The sequence below is a fragment of the Aythya fuligula genome, chromosome 1, assembly GCF_009819795.1.
Source record: "Aythya fuligula isolate bAytFul2 chromosome 1, bAytFul2.pri, whole genome shotgun sequence".
NCBI classification, from domain to species: Eukaryota; Metazoa; Chordata; class Aves; order Anseriformes; family Anatidae; genus Aythya; species Aythya fuligula.
This window is the reverse complement of record NC_045559.1, coordinates 113,408,296-113,427,784: the sequence shown is the minus strand read 5'-3', so window position 1 is coordinate 113,427,784 and position 19,489 is coordinate 113,408,296.

Sequence of the window (19,489 nt, the reverse complement as noted above, 5' to 3'; positions counted from 1 at the left end):
TGCAGCATGGCACGGCGTTGGGGAAGGCTCATGCCTGTTTGAGAGGTAGTTTGCAGCCGACAGAAGAACAATAACGCCATTCTTCATGTGTCTGATCCATCGGACCTTTGTTCTTTCCCCCTTGATGTGCTGGAGGAAAGTCACTGCAAGTGCCATTGTTTTCCCCGAGTGTTTTCGAGGGCTTTAATGTGTTTATTTCCTCTGCCTAATTCAATGGATTTATTTGTTTTCAGGATATTTCAGACGGGAGAGTGCTAAGATACCAAGTCTGTTTTGCTGCCTGGGTTAGAAACCACCTTTGAAAATTTTCTAGACTAATTTTTTTTTGTGTAGTAAAGCGTGTCTGAAAATGATTCATTAGCGATTTTAACCTCGCAAGGCTGTTAGGAGATTGAGGCAGTCAGAGGGGAAAAGGCGTCCCCTTTCTGCCCCTTAGCCTTTGCTTTGCAGGCTGGGCTGTGGCAGCCTGCCTGCCCACTCCCACCTCGCCACAGCCCAAAGGACCAGCAGCCTTCAAGCAGGCTATAATTAAGCAGCTCCCAATTTCGGCAGAGGAGTGCCCCAGGAGCAAAAAGGGCAGTCCTGCTGGAAAGCTCACATTCATGCTAATATTGTCAAACTGAATCCTTTTTGCTCTGTGTGTGCTGTACCTCCGTTACACATTCTAAAGCAATTATAGGAGAAAGAACCCATAAGAAGGGCTGTGTGCCCAAAACCTCACGCATGTGTTCCAGCTATGTTAGGAAACCCAAGAAAAGCCATTTCCTCTTCTCACAAACCATCTTTCTTTGAAGAAAACTATGTGTGGAATAAAAGGTGTTTTTTGGATGCCGCTGTGTGGTATTTAAGGAAAGTATTTGTAAGGTGGGTCTCCTTCGCAGCCCAGCTGAAGAACCAGTCAAGAAAGGTCTGCCCGCCGCCCTTCCCACACCGTGGCATTTCAGAGAAAGTTGAGGTGTTGTTTCCCTGGCACAAAAGCCATCTGTGCAGCGGATCACAAAGGATGAGACAGCTTTACACCTCCGGCAATGCTCCTGTTGGTACTGTCACTGCAGCGCGCTCTTGCTTTCCTGGCTGATCTCACCCAGGGCAAATTTCTCTTCACTTTGGTGGCAGATAGATAGGGGCTTGTTTCAAAGGGGAAAAAAGAGCAATGACGTAGGAAAAAATGGGTAGAAAAAGAATATTTAATATCTAAAAAGTTTTGGATCTTTCTATCTGTTTATCTATACAAGCCTTGGCTGTCAGGGTAACATAGAAGCGATTTTCAAGCAAAATCAACAGGATCAGCAAAGTGGTGGTTGCATGCGGCATGGATGGGTTATGGCAGAACAAAAGAGGACCTGGATTAAATCTTTTGGGAAAGTGTGGGTTTGAGCTCAGAACTGAGAGTCACGGACGTGCGCAGGCACGCTGGTGTGTGAAAATACACCCAAGGTATTCCCCGGGAGCTTGATAATTGTTTATTGTTCTCGGCTCTGATCTCAAGCAACAAGATCGGTGCAGATAAGGAAGGGCTGGCTTCCAAGGAAGCTGAGTGAGGAGCAGAAATAAGAGCACGTTTCGAGAACTCGTTGACGTACTCATTGAAGAGCTCTTGGAGCACCGAAGGGTTAGCGCACTGCTTGTCTAGAGGGCTTGTGGTGAGAAGCTGGGCCTGGAGGCTGCTGTAGGGCTGCAGGGAAGGCTTCCGGCATGACAGGCCAGGACTGGATGCAGACAGCCTGGAGTGAAGGAGAAGATGTCTTGGGGGAGGGAAAGAAACATGAGCCCTATGACTGGAGGGTGAAATAGCTTGCATGGGAATACACCTAGGTAACAGGAGGCATGTTTCTGGGGTAGGTCAGCAAACAGGACTTGGATGTGAAAGTCATATGGCTGAACCTGCTATGCAGAAACAGCCCTTGTGCAGGGTCAGTGCAAAACCCACTGGCTGGCCTCTCTGAGCTGCAAGGCTGCAGAGGTGCAGGGTGCGCAGTGATGCAGGGAGGCAGAACCACACGCAGAAAATGGGATAGGAAAGAGGAGCCCTTGAGGTGAACAGTGCTCGGATGGAGGTGCTCTGGCTCCTTCTGATTCCTGCTTCCCTCGAAAGGGGGAAATGCGGTCAGGGAGGCATTGGTGATACCTTCCAGGTACACTGGGTTACTTGAAAATTCACTAATAGAGAAATGAGTGGTGACTTATAAAAAAAAAAAAAGCCTTTAGGGCAGCAAGTTTCATTTGTTAAATACAAATAATTCACAGGTTTTGTGATCGTTTGCTTTAAACAGAACCCTGTGAAAGAAAGACATGGTACTCTACAAAGCTGCAACTTTCTCATCAAAACCCAAATGCTGCACAGGGAGAAATGTCTTCCCTCCCAAGCCTACCAGCCCAAGAACCTCAACTTTTGTGAGTTCAGGTGGGGAAAAGGATCATAAAATCTGATGGGTTATATATTTATTATCACCACTATACACCTATAGAGTTCTGAGGAACCACAGTGACCAAACAGATGGGAAATATGGAGGATATCTAAACCTCTTGTAGGTGTCTTAAAGGGGCATAGGAAACAGGAAAAAGCTGCCATGGTCAGAATTTGCTGTGAAATAAGACAAAGGAAAGTGTGCAAAATAGTTCTAGTTCTTTCTATGGGTTTTTTAAAGTCTTTGATGTAGTCAAATGTCTTTTTTTTTTTTTTTTTTCTTCTGAATAGATGTTTTGAAGGTATCTTTGAAATCTCACTTTCATGTGTGCTACTTTTTACTTACAAATATGAGTCTACATTCTTTAACTGGAATCATTTGCAGACAGGGTGTAGACTAGGCTTGTGAATGCCTTCAAAATCTTTTGAAACTTGAGAAAATGTTGAAGCTTCAAAACTACCCAGACATCTCCATATTTTCCACTTATGATTGTGATGGATAGCACTTCAGAAGCGTGCTAGAATGGGACAAGCAATGAGAAAGGGCTTTCTGCGTTACCCAGCCCAGGTAGCCTTGTCATATGCTCCCTTTCACAATTCATCAAACTCCACATTAAGAGTAGGTGGGTTGTTTGACTCTGTCATCCCTTGGGAAGTCTTTTCCAGAATCTGATTACTCCAGTGGTTTAGACATTTCATCTAACTTACAGTCTAAATGTGTTGATGGCTGGTGTGTATCCATCTGTTCCTAGGATAAAATTGTTCTTGTGCAAGTGTCTTCTGGGATTTTGTTTTGCTAGGTTCCCAAGCAAAAGCTTTTAACAAATGTATTCTGGTAATACAGACTTTTTTTTCTTCTTGTGGTTATCTTGATAACACATCTCCATCCCTACTTTGTGTCCCTTGGGAATGGGGAGCAAGAATTGTACCTACCTAGAAAGTGAGAGCTAACCAAAACCTTATACAGTGTTATACATATTTCCCTTTCTGAGCTATTGCTAACAGAGGTACCTCTTTGAAAGCATTTTAAGGCTGAAGTTCCTTCTTTCAGCTGCATCGTGTTATTGCTCATATCTGCTCTTTACTCAGGGGAAAAAACTCTATTGTTGCTAGCTGATGAGTTCCTTGCTTACAGCAAAAAATAAGTGGTCCCCAAGTGTGTGGCCTTGTCTTTTGTGCTACCGATTTTCCTCCTGTTTCTGATCAGTTCACAAAGTTCTCCTGCATCATAGTCTAACCCTCCAAATTGATGTTGCTTCCCAGTTTTGTGTCATCAGCAAGTTTTATTAGCACACACCGATGTTCTGAGCCAAGGTTATAAAAAAAAATAAAAAAAATTAAAAAAAATGAGTAAGATCAGTATTAGAAACAGTCCTGAGGAAGTGCCCCTATCATTCTGGCTCTTATCCTTTCACCACTGCCTTAGGGTCTCATCCCCTTATCCAGGGCTTCACCCACCCCAAAATTCATGAACCAACCTCCGCTTTCGCCAGGTACATCCGTACCTTCCCCTGCAGCCTTCTTGGAGCCTAGGAGGAAAGATTTACTGCAAAGCTGGTATCCTGAAAATCAGTTACCAGATCTGAAAAGCGTCATTTCCCCTGTGGTGAACCAGTCCTGCACCTTATTGCACTCACCTCTGCCTTTGGCTATGCCTTTGGTTTCCTCCTTTCAAACACGTGCAGAGAACTGGCTTCTGTGAGGCCAGCAGGCCAACAGCTGGACAGATGCGTGCTTTTATCTGGGAGGGAAAATGGGGAACAGCCTGGGTGTTGGCCTCCTGCTACCATTGTGACCCGTGCTCAGGGTCATGGTCACAATGGGAGGGGACCTGTCTTAAATGCCCAGAGCTTCAGCAGTGCTTGGATGAAGCTACTCTTTGCTGCTGCCTGTGATGCCACAAACGTCCCAGCTTCCCCTTCAGTGTTGACAGTCTTCTAAGAAAACTTCAGGTAAGAGCTGACATTTAAAAGCAAGCAGGAATGAGACATTTTAGGCCAATAACTGCCAATTATTTCCTAGAAGACACAGAAAGCAGACAGCCATAACTTTTTCAGGTAATATCCCACACAGGGATTTAGTTGTGCCAATTTTCATCACAAGCAATCCATCAAGCGAAGAATCTGAGGAAATTTACTCAAAGAATTCTGTTGATTAAAAAGAAGAAAAAAAAAGACCAAACCACCCCCCAGCCTCAGCCTTCACTGTAACCTGGAACAAACAAGCACATTGCAAATCTCCTTCTGACACTTGATTACTTGATTTAATGTTGCAGCATCTAGGGCACAGATCTCCTCCCACTGGCAGCACAGCCATCCTGATGTTTGCTCCCATTTATTCTGTGATTCTGCGAGGACAGACTTAACATTTCCCAGGCTTACTTTCCATCATGCAGACACTGGATGGCCCAGCAAGCTTCTTGGCAGGCTGGCCGAGATCACATAAGGTTTTGGAGCTGGTGGGTCCTGCATCTTCTCTCTCATCCCTATAGCACTACCCCATGTTGCAGATGGTCCTGCAGTAAGCTTGCATCCTCTGGGTGGAGATATCATCTGGGTGGTGGTTACACTGGCTTTGTGTTAAACTACACACTGGGAAAAAGCCTGTGGGCATCCCTGGTGGGTCTGGTGCAGGGGTGGCAGTGCTGTCAGTCATTTCATCGCATCCATGGTCTGGGTGCATGCCAGGCCCTTCCAGCCCAGCCAGTCAAGTTATGAATGGTTTTACCCTTTACAGAGAGTGAGTAGTGTTAAGTTGCGGTCAGTGGGGAAAAATGTCACTGGCATAGCTGTCAGGAGCGTGGCAAAAAGTCATTCTCTCCATTAACAGTGTTAGCTGTGAAAGGCCAGCTGAGATGCAAGTGCAGCTGTGCTAGCTGCAGAAGGTAGAACTTGCTACGTAGGGTGTAACCTGACTTGTCTGGGGTCCTGGCAATGCTGACGAGCTTTCTGGTGCAGATGACTAGCTGTGCCTAGACACCCTGTGGTGGCCCAACATGGCTGGGCACTCAGAGACACAAACCTCTTCTCCCACTCCCATCACCTGAGGTGGCATCAGCCAAGCCCTGGTGACTGGGGCTCTCACTCCCAGCACTGCTATTGCTATTTTCTTATAAACCCATCATAGACAAAAACATTTAGTACACACACAGTCCTTTTATTACCATTTTTGGCCTATATAAAATAACATTTACTTCATGTGTAAAGATGTAGTATCTTTCCCAAAAGAATACATCTACATCCACACTCAGCATCTCCCTCTCCCTGTGTCTCCATTACCAGGTTATTTATCAGTATGTGGTGGCTACCTAATTAGGTACGTGTTTGGGTAGCTTAAAGGAGTGAGAGCAGCTTTATTTAATAGTTGGTAATTAAAAGTGAGTCTTTCTTTGGGCAGAAAGGCTTCCCTTGAGCACCATTGCTTATTTTTAAAGATGCAGCTACAAAATGCTCAGCGAGGTGAGGCAACAGGCCTTGCTAACACCAGCTGTGATGTTTTGAGGTGCACATTGATCTTAGACATTGAAGTCAGCTAATGGGAACCACAGTGATGCTGAAAACCAGGTCAATCTGCCTGTTACAGCAAAGCCCAGCAGTTCCAGTGGTGGACATAAAGGAAATCCAATGCTAAGGATGGGAAATACAGATCTTCCACTCTCCTCTGCCAGTTGAAGAAGCTTCTGTAGACACTGGCCCCAGCAAATCCAAGTCCTTGGATGGTGAGAGTGAGATGTTGAGCAGCAGCACAGCTCACCACAAATGCATGGAGATAACAGGCCTTGAGAGTGCTGCCTATTTATCCCATCCTGTTTTAGGCTTGTTAACCAAGTCAACTTCAAAGGAAGTTTATAGCTATTCATCTGTGACATGGGCAAGCTGTAAGGTTTTGTTTGCACTCTGAGGAGCTGGTAATAAGAGGTACACAGTATTCAGAGCAACTGCTTTTAAAAGCTGTTCACTTCTTTTCTGATGAAAGGGCAATCTAGGGTAACAGCCAAAATCCAAGGAAAGGGACAAATTCCTGCAGAGTAAATGGTGGGATTTACAGCAGTGTTGGGAAGCATCCTTTATCTAATAATGTCCCTGGGTAACAGGTTCACATCAAAGAGTAAAGTGCAAGTCTGCTCCTAAAAAATTATCTTCTGTAGTGTAGAAGAGAACACGAAGACGTAACATGGTTAGCATGCATGGAAGTAGCCTCTACTTGAGTCGGTGCTTAAGTTAATAGTTGAGAAAACATCAATGTAATATAGCAACAACACTAGCAGGCTTATTAGTCAGAGATTACATGACATAATTTGAAGACTATTGTGTTAAGGTAAGCTATAGAACAAAGAGAAAGCAACTAAGCGGTCCTGATAGGCAACCAAAACTCTAAGAAATAATAGCACGTTCAGTCTTTTCAGCTTGCTAACTCACTGTCTATCAATTCTGCCCACAGCCAGTACAAATTTAGTGTCTGTTCCCCACTCACCTGCTCCCCTGCTGAAGGAAAATAAAACAAAACTCACCTGCTCCACTTTCTAGCTATTGTGAGCCAGGAGCTCAGCAGAGTGGCAATGAGCTCAATTGATGCCTAAATTAAGCTCTTACTGATGGACTGCAGGTGTTACTGTTCCAATTTCAAATGAAAGAGGTTCTTGGGAGTTTGTCTTTTGGGGAAAATTAGATTCCTCAATTTGGGGAATTGGGGAAAGTTAAATTAGAGTTGGTGTTTTTGGAATTTTTGTGTCCAGTTGTGGAGTGGGCTGGGCAATATGACATCAATTAAGTTTTTAAAATACGTTTTCACTGAAGGAGAGAGAGATATATCTCTGTGTTTTTTTTTTTTTTTTTTTTTTTTTTCTGAACCTTTGCAAACTTCTTAGTTTTATAATTTCTTTTTCTCGAGTACAAGAAACGCTTTTTCACTGAGTCCACTCAATGCAAGCTTGTTGAATAGCACTGCTCTACTCATGTCTCTGAGGCACAAATGGTTTGCTTTGTTGTTTCATTGTGCAGCTGAATCCCAGTATTTACCTTGCATCGCTTCTGAAGCAGAATATTGATGGGGTAACTTCTTTGGAAAAAGCTTCATGCGTTTATATGCTTGATGGATGGAAAAAAAAATAAATTGGGTGTATCTGTGAGTTTTCAGAGCCTGGATAGTTATCCAACTGCAAAGTAGTGACCTTAGTAGGCTTCATTATCTGGCTGAGAAGTCATAAAAAAAAAAAAAAGAAAAAAAAAAGATAAAAAGCCCTGCAGAAAACAAGTCTGACTTGAACATCTGGAGGATGAGGAGTAGAAAAATAAATGAAAGGGCCTGCTGTATTCTGTGCCAGTAGGATTTGCAATCCAGAAAGAGATGCAAATGACTAAGGCTGAGTGATCTACTTTCTGTAAGCAATCAGCGTGACAGACTTAACCCCTTTTTTTGTTTGCAAATTATCCTGAAGTAAGTGCTGTTGCTTACAGATGTGTTTGCTATTTGCATACACTTTGTGAATAAACTTCTGCTTGTGCATTAGTCATGCCCTATTCAGCATGACTATTGCTTGAGTGTTTGTTGTTTACGGGGTGTGATTCACCAGACCTGCAAGGAGCTCCAAGGAGGGCTGCGTGAGCATTACTACAAATATGTATATGAATGCACATTCACAGATTGTAAGCATGTTTGTGATGCTTTTCATCTCCCTGCAAACAATCATATTTCTGAAGAAAACTTTGTTTGTGCAAAAAAAGTACCCTGTAATTAGGAACTTTTGGATCAGAGATGGTTGTGGAAAACTTCTTGAAGCCAATTACCTGTGTCTGAACATCTCTGATAATTCCTTCTATTGAGCAAGATGGCAAGTGGCCAGACAAGGGCAGAAGGGTGTGGATGTCAGTGGGTACAACCTGGTAATGTGCTTTGTACGTTTCTGTGTTGGCCCTCTGAGAAAAATGCCTGGGCCTCCATCACAAGGCGCATCTGTCGTTGTCCCCTGTTACTGCAGACGTGCCTTAGCCTGAGCAATGCACGTTCCTGCCATGGCCTTGGTCTCCTGAGGGATCTCTGCCCTTGGGGTTGCTGCAGCCCTGCCCTGCCCTGACCCTGGTGTGCAGGTTTGTAGGTGGCCTTAATGTGGACTGCAAGACATGGGAAGTTTGGGGTTGTACAGTGTCAGGCCTGTAGGTCCTTCAGTATGAGTTCAATGAATATTCTACCAGATTCAGGTCAATCTATTGTTTGGTTTGCACTGCAAAAAGGCTCAGTGTCCACATACTGTGTCCGCTGATGGAAACGTGATATGACCAGAAAGCAGAACTGCGACCAGGAGGGAAATGCCGAGGGTGGGGAAATGGCAGGAGCAGAGTGGTACTGGTGAAGTGACGTGGACACAGGATGGCTCCATGAAGCTCAGGGCTCCTGGGTCATTTAAGAGTTTAATGATTGTTTCAAAAATATATTTTATACTGAATAAAAATTTTCTGTGCTCTCCAGATGCCTCCCTTCCCTGGCCTAATTTTCATTAAGAAAACATAATAAATTCTGCTTTTTTTTTTTTTCCTGTTTTTGTTTTGCCTTTTTTTTTTTTTTTTTTTTTTTTTTTTTGGGTAGGGAGCAGGAGGGGGTAAGGGAAAAGGGAAGAGAAGCTGAGGAAGATCCTTTCTTCTTCTTCAGTTTTAAAGCATGAAAAGACAAGAAAACAAAACACGTGGTAGGGGATTTGTCCTAGCCCCAGCAGTCCTCTTATCTTTCTTTTTCTGCTGACTTCCTGCTCTGAATGCTTTGGCAGCTTTGAGGGCAGTGTCTAAACTTTGCAAACATGAAGGAATTCAAATGCAACCCTGGACGTCATCACATTTTCCAAGTTGGACATAAATCATGGTTTGTTATGGTTATTCTCTTGAGAGGCAGAGCATGTGCAAGGAGATAAGAGCCTGGAGGAAGGAGAGGCATAGGGTATCTTGGAAAAAAGGAAAGGCCATAGGAAAGACTTAATAAGATGTGTTTTGACAGAATCAATTGAGCTGAACAGCCATTGAGGAACTGGTGTGAGTTCTCATTGTTGTGGGGACGTTGCCCCACCTAATTTTAAGTACATTTTCTACGGAGCTGGCAGGGAACTCTCTCCCCTGCCATTCAGATTTTGTGTCACTGAAAGTGGGATTTTCCCGGTGAGGCAGTATTTTCCAACCACAGCAGTGCACTGATTCATCAGCCAGATCCTCAGGTGATATAAATAGACACAGTTTCCGCCAGCCCCAGTGGTCTTGCACTGACTTACATCAGCACCAGAAACTTGGGGTGGAAAGTTCCCATCAGCCTGCCCAGTCTCCGTCCCTGCCACGGCCAGCTAGCCTCTTACTGTGCTAGAGCTGGGAAGAGTTACATAGCTATCCCAAGCAAAATGGAAAACTTGCTTTCTCTTAATGAGTTGCAGGCACATGTTAGTTTCCTTTCAGGAAGCTTTTTCTTATATCCATCCCATGTTTTTTCATGTTTAACCCTGCTTTGCTCTTAGCTTGACCCTGTTTTTCTCAGTTGCTGGTGGTGTTTGGATGATTTGGGGTGGGATGTTCTGCTGACCCTCTGCGACAGGACTGAGCACCCTGGGGTTCTGCCTCAGAGCCGCTCCAGCGGCCTGAGCCCTGGCTTTAGCAGTGGATTTAGCACTTCTAAATATTAATCTTTTTAACTGGGGAGTTGGCTGCTTGGCCAGTGGGAGGTTAACCTGAAGAACAGCTCCAGACAAGGACGTACTTATATTTATACCTTGGCTGCATTGTGTGGAATGCAAATGAGTGCTAAATGGCTATAATTACCTACACAGGGTGCAACGTGTCACTCCTATTTTACAACAACAGGACTGAGGCCACCTGAACATGGACCTGTTGCTTTGGCTGTCCTTGGGTTTCCAACAGCTTCCACCCTGCCACTCTTCTCCGCTTAGCCAGCATATTTCATAGCAGTAACACCCAATCACTATGCTAAATGGTGTTCAGAGGTGTTTTTACCTCCCCTGGCATGCTATTATTTACTCCGTTAGGATGCTACAGAATGAACAAGGTTGAACAACTGGTTAAAAGATGCTCGTTATATCCAGACATATTTAATGAGGTGTTTTTTTGCATCCCTATTATACTTCGGCCTCTAAGGAGAGGAGGGATATGTATAATTTGGCTGAACTTGTTTCTTCCCAATGAACAATGACGTCAAAAATCTCTCTGAGTTCCAGAAATAAAGCACAGTGAGACTTGCTCACTTTATGCCAGATTTGGCAAAAAAAAACCAACCATATATATATACGGGGAGATCACTGGATTGCCATCAGGGATTTGGATCTGGGCAACCACGACTTATTGCAAGTGTAGCCAGCCTGTGACTAAGACACCTACATGTGGGCCCTTAAGCACATCTCTCATGTTGAGGCTACATCAGGTGAAGTCTACAATGGGTAAAGCAAACCCAAGGCTATGGGTGGAAATGAGCTGCAGAGGCTGCTGAGCTCCATGCAGCAGTTCCCATAGGGCTAACTCAGAGCTTCATCAGGGTACTGCTACCCTCACTGGTGAGCTCTGCCTGCTGTCTCACCTTTGACTCTTATGGATCCCAGCTGCACAAAGCTTCCATTGTGTCTTGTCATCACCTGGGGCCTTGTCATCACCTGTGGCCTTGTCTCTCCCATTCTCTGGACCTAGGGAAATGTGGGTCTGTGGTGAGCAGGAGCTCCCCAGCCCTGGCACTAGCAGAGGAATATGGGCAACTGATTTCCTTTCAGGAGAGGAGGGGAGGGCCAAGGGGAGGAGGTGGCAAGAAACTCACAGGTGTCTGCTGAGAAGGTGTTAGTCTCTGGGATGTACAGACTTCCCTGTGCTTAACTGCGTACCACACTGACTCCATTTTATACCCTTGAATAATATTTTTCTCTATTGGACTTTTTTTTTTTTTTTTTTTTTTTCCCACATAGAGAATGCAGCAGTTCTGTTATATAGGGCTCTGTCAAGCATCTCGTGTCCTTTCACAGGGCTTTCAGAGGACTTGAGCACCCCTCCTATGAAGAAAGGCTGAGAGGGCTGGGGATGTTCAGCCTGGAGAAGAGAAGGGACTCATTGTGACCTTTCAGTATTTAAAGGGGTCTTATAAAAAAGATGGAGAAGGGCTCTTTACTCCGGTATATAATCATAGAACAAGGTGGAATGGTCTTAAACTAAAAGAAGATAGATCTAGACTAAACATTAGGAGGAAATTCTTCATGGTGAGAGTGGTGAGGCACTTGTCCAGGTTGCCCAGAGGAGCTGTGGATGCCTCACCCCTGGAGGTGCTCAAGGCCAGGCTGGATGGGGCTTTGGGCAACCTGGTCTGGTGAGAGGTGTCCCTGCTCATGGTGGGGAACTTGGATGATCTTTGGCTGTTGAGCTCCCTCCATTATACATGTTCAGGTTGCCCCACGCCAGCCATGGGGGCTTTCCTCAGCCAATTTTTTCTCATTCACCTCAGAGGAGGAGGAGGACAGGGAGGAAGAGAGGTTCACTAGGTGGCAGTCTGCCCTCCGACTATCAGTAGGAACATGGGCAAGTGGGTTTGTGAAGGGGCCTGGGAGAAGCTTTGCACGAGTCCCAGGGCCAGGTGCCCAACTCTCACGTCGTTCTGGGAGTCACGGAGCAGCCGGTGCTGTTTGCAGGGTGCACGAGCAGGTGGCTGGCTGCACAGGAGTCCCTGTGCTTTGTGTGTTTCTAGACCATGTGTTTGTGGGAGAAAGCTCAAACTGATGGCCACAATATGCCTGCAGAGTTAATAAAGTGAATAAGGCTAATAGCATTAAGTTTTACCAAACTCAGAGCTTGAGCTGTGGGTCATGATTTTTGTGTTATTACAGCATATTTTTCCCGTGTTTTGGAGCTGGCAGATCTCTCAACATTAGTCCTCGCCGTAGTCCAACTGGTTGTGTTGCTGCTTCCAAACTTTCTGGTTGTCTAAATTCCTGTTATTTCAATTGGATCGCCTTCTCTTTTGGCTCTGCACCGCTACACGGGGTGGCTGTGCTGTGTAAAGGCTGTCAGCCTGATTCCCATCCACATTCTGGCAGCAGGCACCTTCCCACCCACTCAGGGGTCATTTTGCTTTGCTGGAGTGCTTTGTCTCTGTGAAAGATGGATCCTGGAGGCAGCCTGCCCCATCTTATGGGGCTGCATGCTCTCTGGTCCCAAATCTGTTTGTGGAGCATCCCTTGATCATGCTAGATGAAAACATCATCTGGGATTTATTTTTTTGCTGTCCCACTGACTGCTCCTGCCTGCAGAGGGGCTCCCACTAGTGTCAGTGCTGGTGGGCATTGGCTGAGGGCAGCTCCCACCTCCAGGTTCCCAGCAGCTTTCAGGCAGTCCCATTCTGCATCAGTTCTGTGCAAAGGCACCACCAGGGACCCTTCCAGCACCCTCCTGCATTGAGTAACCACTTAATGACATGCTAAGGGGCTGTCCCTGTGAAACCCAAGGAGACATGTGATTGGAAATCCAGTTGTGTTATGTGCAACATTAACTTTTCCAATATCGGTCACGTGCCCACGGTCCATGATGTTTGCCTCTATCCAGAGTAAAATTAGTAGGTGTGTCTTATAAACAAAAAATAATAATCCTGTGAGTCACCGTGAAGAATTCTCCCTTCTGTGGGGAGTGCTTATTAATCTGGAATTTTAAGTGAGGGGAAGGGCGGCACGGAGTTTCTGCTCTCTTGCTGCTTCTTCCTGCAGCTGGCAGTGTGGCTTGCTATGGCACTTCTGGTGGACGATCGTGGACATGTGTGTGCTGGAGCCACCAACCAGGCTCCAAGACTCCTTCAGTTCCAATTTCATTTCCTGATTTTTTTTTTTTTTTTTTTTTGGTTGGTTTTGCTCATCTTGGTTTCTAAATGGATCTGAAAAACCCATCATTTCGTAGTAGAGCTGCTTGCCCAGAGGTGTTGTCATCAGATTCAGGCATGAGCCATACAGCAGGCTTCAGTAGCCTCTCTGCTCCCTTCTGGGAGTGCTCTGCTTTACAACCCAGACTGATGCATATATATTTCACCCTTATTCCTGTGATTCCCTGAGGGAAGTCACAACATCTGTATTAAGCACAGGTAGATATCTATAGTAGGTCAATATCTAAGGCAGTTTGACCAGAAGAACTGAGAGGCTGTTTGGTAAAGTTCCTGTTGTGATAGATCCAAAACTCTGGAAAATTTGCTACTTGTTTTCAGGCCTTTTGTCAGCTAGAAGCCTGGGCCAGATCTCCAGTGTGTCAAGGAGACTGCTTCTTCTCTCTCCACATCTGGACCCCATGAAATTAATTTTAGAAATGGCAAAAGCAACTTTATCTTACAACTCCATCCAAAAACTGCCACCATCATACCTCTGCATCTTTGAATGAGGACTGAACTGAGGGAGCATAATTCTCTTACTGTGCCCTGTGACAAGTCAGCTGCATGCCTCTTGATCCATTTAATGGTGCTTCTCCTGGAAATTGCACAGAGGCAAAGGACTGGGAAATATTAGCACTGTTGGTTATTTATCTCACAGTAAGCTTACTATATTGAATCACTGCCCCAGTAAAATATTGTCTTTCTCTATGATTCCTTCATACAAGGTCATCTTCAGCAATTAAAATGGCTTCTAAAAAAAGTTGTCATTACAACTTTTTTTTTTTTTTTTTTAAGGATGCCAATGTGCATTCAAGTGCCATAAACATGTTGAGTAATTGAGTATTTTATCTGAACAGAACGAGACATGTGGAATTTATTTTTAGAACTTGAGCTTTAAATAAATAGGACTTTTAAACACAACTCCATTTTGGATAATGAGATGTTTCCATGGACATAATGGCTATTTTCAGTATGTTCTCCCAAGGCTCTTCTTTTTAAATGTGATATTTTACATATAAATTGGAGCAGTACAGAATATGTGTGTACAGAATATGTTGTGAGGGGTCAGCTCTTCTTGAGAGTAAATATTTGTATATAAGTGGGTGTGTGCAGTGTGTCTTGCAAGAACCATGGGTAACAGTAGGAGTTAATTTGGTTTAATAATCAAGGTGTAAAAATCTAACAGATTGATCAAACTCATTTCTTGTTTTCCTAGTGTGAAAGGCATTGCTTGAGTATATTTGCTTATTGTTATTAGATGTCCACTGTATAAATATCTATATGCTTATGTAAACATTAGCTGTGATGTATATGTCCATCAAATTGCTTGTCCCACTTCTTAGCTGTGGAAAAATGTGATGCCGTTCAATGGAAGTAATACAGCACATATAGACAGTGTTTTCATGCTGTTGTGTGGTGCTTTTTGCTTAATGCACGCTGCAGAGCCGACCGAGTGACAGGAGCAGCTCATCATAGCACCGAGCAGAGCCGTGCTTTTTGTTTGGGTAAGCAAGAAACAGGAGATTTCCATGAGCTGGTCTGAAAGGGGTATATAACATTTCTGTTTTCCACAGCCAAGGTACATTTTCAATCATGCGTGTTTCTCTGCTGAATCATCCCTGACACACCTACACAGAGCTGTGATTTGCCTCAAATAAGTACCAATGCCTGAAATAGATCTGAGGAGACGTGTGCAGCAGTGGTTGTCAAAAGAGAGAAACACATTTTATGTTTTGTTTTATATATAGATCAAGTCACCAAACTAGTCCATGTAGGAAAAGAAAAGTTTCAGTTCTCGTTTTCCAAGAACTGATGTTTTTTTTCTCTCCTCCGCTTCCTCCCTGCTGAGTAGCCTGCAGAGTGTGCATGCTCGCTTCATGGCACCATGGGGAAAATCTGATGCAACCAAATGAGAATGAATAAAAGAGGGGGTAAAAAAGATGTTTTGGGGTACGTTGGGACTCCTGCAGGCAGCTGGGACAATGTGGGGCACAGTGTGTCCCTCCCCACCAAACCAGTATCAGGACCTGTCATGCCTTGGGCTCCCCATGCTGCAGGATGGGTGACAGCACCATGCCTGGGCAGCAGATCCTTGCTGGAGATGAGTGACCTGGTCCACTTCCCCACATTAAATAAACACCTGTTATGTTGGGCTTTACCTCTTGCGTGCTGCGAGTGACCTTGCCCAGTTATAACTGCTGGGTAAGTGAATTTTTGTTTTTGCAAGGGCCTGTCTCCTCCCCGCCCTCTTGCTAACCCACTTGTGGACAAATCTTCCCACTTGGAAACCAGCCTGTCCCATTAAGCTTTTCAAGCAAGGTGATGATTTCAAATGGTGGAGCACTTGGGAGCCGCTCCCAGGTGCTAGCAATGCCTGCTGCTTAGGAGGACATCTACCTTGGGTTGTTGACACCAGCTCAGAGTAGACAGGGAGGAGAAAAACCAGCCTGAACACAAGGAGAGTCTAATACTGCCTGTATTAGATTACTCGTGACACAGTTGGACAAGTAATTTCCCTGCAAACTTTCTCAGTTGCAAACTCATCCTTCCAAGTACATGAGAGCCCTTCGGTCACTAAGGTCACTCCAAAGGCTCAGCAAAGGTGTGCCAAAACCCATGCCAGATCCACAGAGCTCAGGACCCCTTCCTCAAATGCAGTGGGGCTGGACCAGGGCAGGTGGAGCAAAGGCAGAGCAAAGCCAAAAGTGCAAAGCATCTTCCAAAAGATCTTGGCTAAACTGCAGCAGTATTTTTTTTCCCTTTCTCTTTCCTTGAAGACAGAAGAGAAGTGTCAGAAGTGGTCTGAATCCATCACACAACCTGTAAGTGTGCGTAGCTGGTGTTTGTTTCTGCTGCTGTCTATGCACAACTGAGCAGCTAAAATGTAAGAATTTAGGACATATTTGACATGACCATGCAGTTTTACAACATGAGATAAGCAACAGATGATTACATGTTTAAGACATTTTCCTTGATAACAGATTAAATAATTTACCAGTAATGACAGGGAATGATAAGAGAGGTCAATGAACTGCATTGCCCTACACTTGAACTGCAGGAACTGCATCCATGCAGATCACTGGGGTTTTTGTTTGTTTGTTTTGGGTGTTGTGGTGTTTTGGTTTTTTGTTTTGTTTTGTTTTGATTTGTTTTGTTTCATTTTGTTTTGTTTTGGGGGAAGGGAGGTGTGATTGGCAACAATTTGTTTTCTTCACCACAAAACAGATCCAATGGAAAATGCCTGTGGGGAAAAACAAAATGAAGTGTATGTGTAAAAGCTGCGTGGGGGGAAATGTGAAAATTTATTTAGTGCTTGCTTGAAGGACGTACACTGGATAGGCACGTCTGACAGAAATGAGCATAGGAGCAGGATTATCCCACCTGATCCCAGCAACACATCTCTTGGACAGGAAGCAGAGGAAGGGCTCCAAACTCTTGATTTCTTTACCTTTTTTCTGTCCATCTGCTGGTTCCCTTCTTTTTGCATTTTCTTTCTCTCTCTCTTTTGCTCTGTTTCAGAATCTTGGTCTTCCCCATGGCTTCATATCTTCCTCAATCCTAGTGGATGGTGATCCAAAACTGACCGGCACTCCAGTGAGACAGGAGTGAATCAAACCCTGTTTGCAGGAGTTCTTTGAGGGAAAGGCACTTATTTGTCTACAACCAAAAGAAGCATAAGACAGGATCACTTCTTCAGCTGCCCTTACGTGTTCAACATGAGGTCTGGCCATCCTCAGGATCCATCCTTAGATGCCAGGAAATCAGGTCACTGTGTGGGTGCCCAGCATGATCTGGGTCATCGCCTGCCTGTGCACTGCAAGGCTCGGCGAGGTGCTTTTGGCCTCCCTCCCTGGGGCTGGGATACATGCTCGATCCCCAGTGACCCAGTTTTCGGGGGCTCCCTCTCGACGGGCATCACACAAGCAAGCCTGGCTTCCAGAGCTGGCTGGGGAGGAGGAGGGCAGTACTGGAGGAGACTTACTTACCATGAGCCTTAAGACAGAAAGGATGAACATCAAATTGCACATGTTTTATTGGGAAACATGTTATGTAGATAACATGCTTGCCATCTGGCCTGCTGGCTTTCTTGCCCTCTGGGTGCTTCAAATTAGGGGGTTGCTCTGGATGGGCAGAAACCAAAGCAAGTCAACTGAGTTCTGTAAAAAGCAAACGGGACCCTGCCCTAAAACAGGGCTCTTACAAGCTTTCAGGAACAGAAATCGCTCCAAACACCCTGTTTTTGAAACATGATGTGGGGTAGGCCAAGACACCTGGACAGACTGCTTCTAGCAAAGGGATGAGTGTGCTTTTGAGAGCAAAGAGGCGAGGGAAGCAGGTAACCAAGCATTTAGTCTGAAATGGTGTGAGGGAAGAATGAACTGCAAAGGGCTTCATAGGCAGGCCAGACTTGTAAAATACCCATCCTTTATTGGGTATGATGATGAACAGGAAAAAAAAAAAAGAGATGTACGTAGGACTATTTTTGTACACTTTTGTTTTGGTTCTGTTTGACTTATTTTATTTATTTATTTTAATTTTTCCATTTTTGGGAGCATGCTGTTCCTGTTTCAAGCTGTCTCAGCAGGAAAATCAGGGTTTCCCAGCTCTTCCCATCTGCCCCAAACACTGCCCAGAGCAAACCTTCTCCTTCCCTACACAAAAGGCAGTGCCAGCAGCCCCTGGGCAGGCAAAGCCAGGTTTTGTCCAGACCCCTCTTGCTGTTTTGGGGTGTATCATCAGACGTGGGGATGGCACAACACCCTTTTCCACCTCTGTAGCGGTGCTGGGACTCCTACCATTGCCCACTCCATTCCCTTTTGGTCTGGGTTGTCACCCATAACTGTGCCCAACAGCAGGGACCCTCAGTAGGCTTTGGCTGAACAACCAAAGGGTAATTTTACTATCCACAGCCTCATGCAAAATTATCTTACAATCTGTTTCCAGTGACCATATGGGGGAGAGAGAATTTAAATGGTGGGGAATTATAAGAGGAAAACGTTTCTGTGGCTTTTTAAAGCTAAGATCGCAGATAAAGAAGGGAAAGGCAACAGAAGGCCTCAGAAGATGAGCAAGTCCATTGAGAAATATATGAGTGTGAGAGCAGGGAGATGCATCATCGGGTCTGAGAGCTTGCATTTTCTTCTCCCTTCTCGTCTAAGAGAGGAAGATCGTTTTGGGCCAGACTGTGCCCTCAGTCCATCTCACATGGGACTTCAGCGTGAGTGTGTATTTCCTGACTGGTGAGCTTGAAACGTGAAGGGCTCCATTCAGTCCAGCTGCAGCACTCTGGAAAGCTGTTTGCTCCCTCACCAGTAGTTACTATTCCTATAACAAAAAAGCATGTGGGCTCATGACGCATCCATTCAAGCTTATGGTCTGATGTATTAAATAATATACTGGCCTGTGGTCTGTGGCAGCTGAGAGAGAGCACGTGTTTGTCTCTGCCAGCTATGTTACAGTGGTGGTAACTTAGTGGAGAGACCAACACATGAAGTCAGAGCCCTGTGCGTGAAAGCTGGTTGTATCCCCAGTAACTGGTGATCTAAGAAAAAGGCTTCACCTTCAGCAGGAGTAGCAAAAAGTAGCTTAGCAAGTTAGGTAAAATTATTGTGTAGCATTAAAAAATAGCAGTCAGAAATTGGGAGCTCTGAAGGCACCTGACAGTGTTTATGCTGACCTGTGACTTATTCTGTATATGAGAGGAAAAACAGCAATCTATTTTGAAACTGAATGGACAAAATATCAGTTGTAAAGTATGTGTGGTGAGAACCACTTCTTCACTGTCCTGGTCTCTGTTTAATTAATTGATGCTACTGAATGGAAGATTTGAATCTTGATGCTTAGGCCTGTTAGGGCTTCTGTGGTCTTAAGTGGTGACAATGATGAGGTCATGGCCATGCAGGCATATTAATTTTTAGCAGATCTGTCTTCATCCTCCACAGATTTGACTTTTTCACTGTGGCTTACAATGCTAGGGTTTTTCAAGATTATATTTCCTTTTTTATTTGTTTGTTTGTTTAACCTTTTATTGTGGTTTGGGTGTTTCCCATAGAAAAGTTGCATGCAGGCTGTACAGAGACAATATCTTTCACTGGTGTGAAACTGCTGATGTTTTAGGGTTAATTTGTACTGGAAAGCAATTTCATATTTCAACCAGGGCATAAATTTAAAATACAACAGTGCTTTTGCTTCCGTGTACCACAGCATGCATGCCTA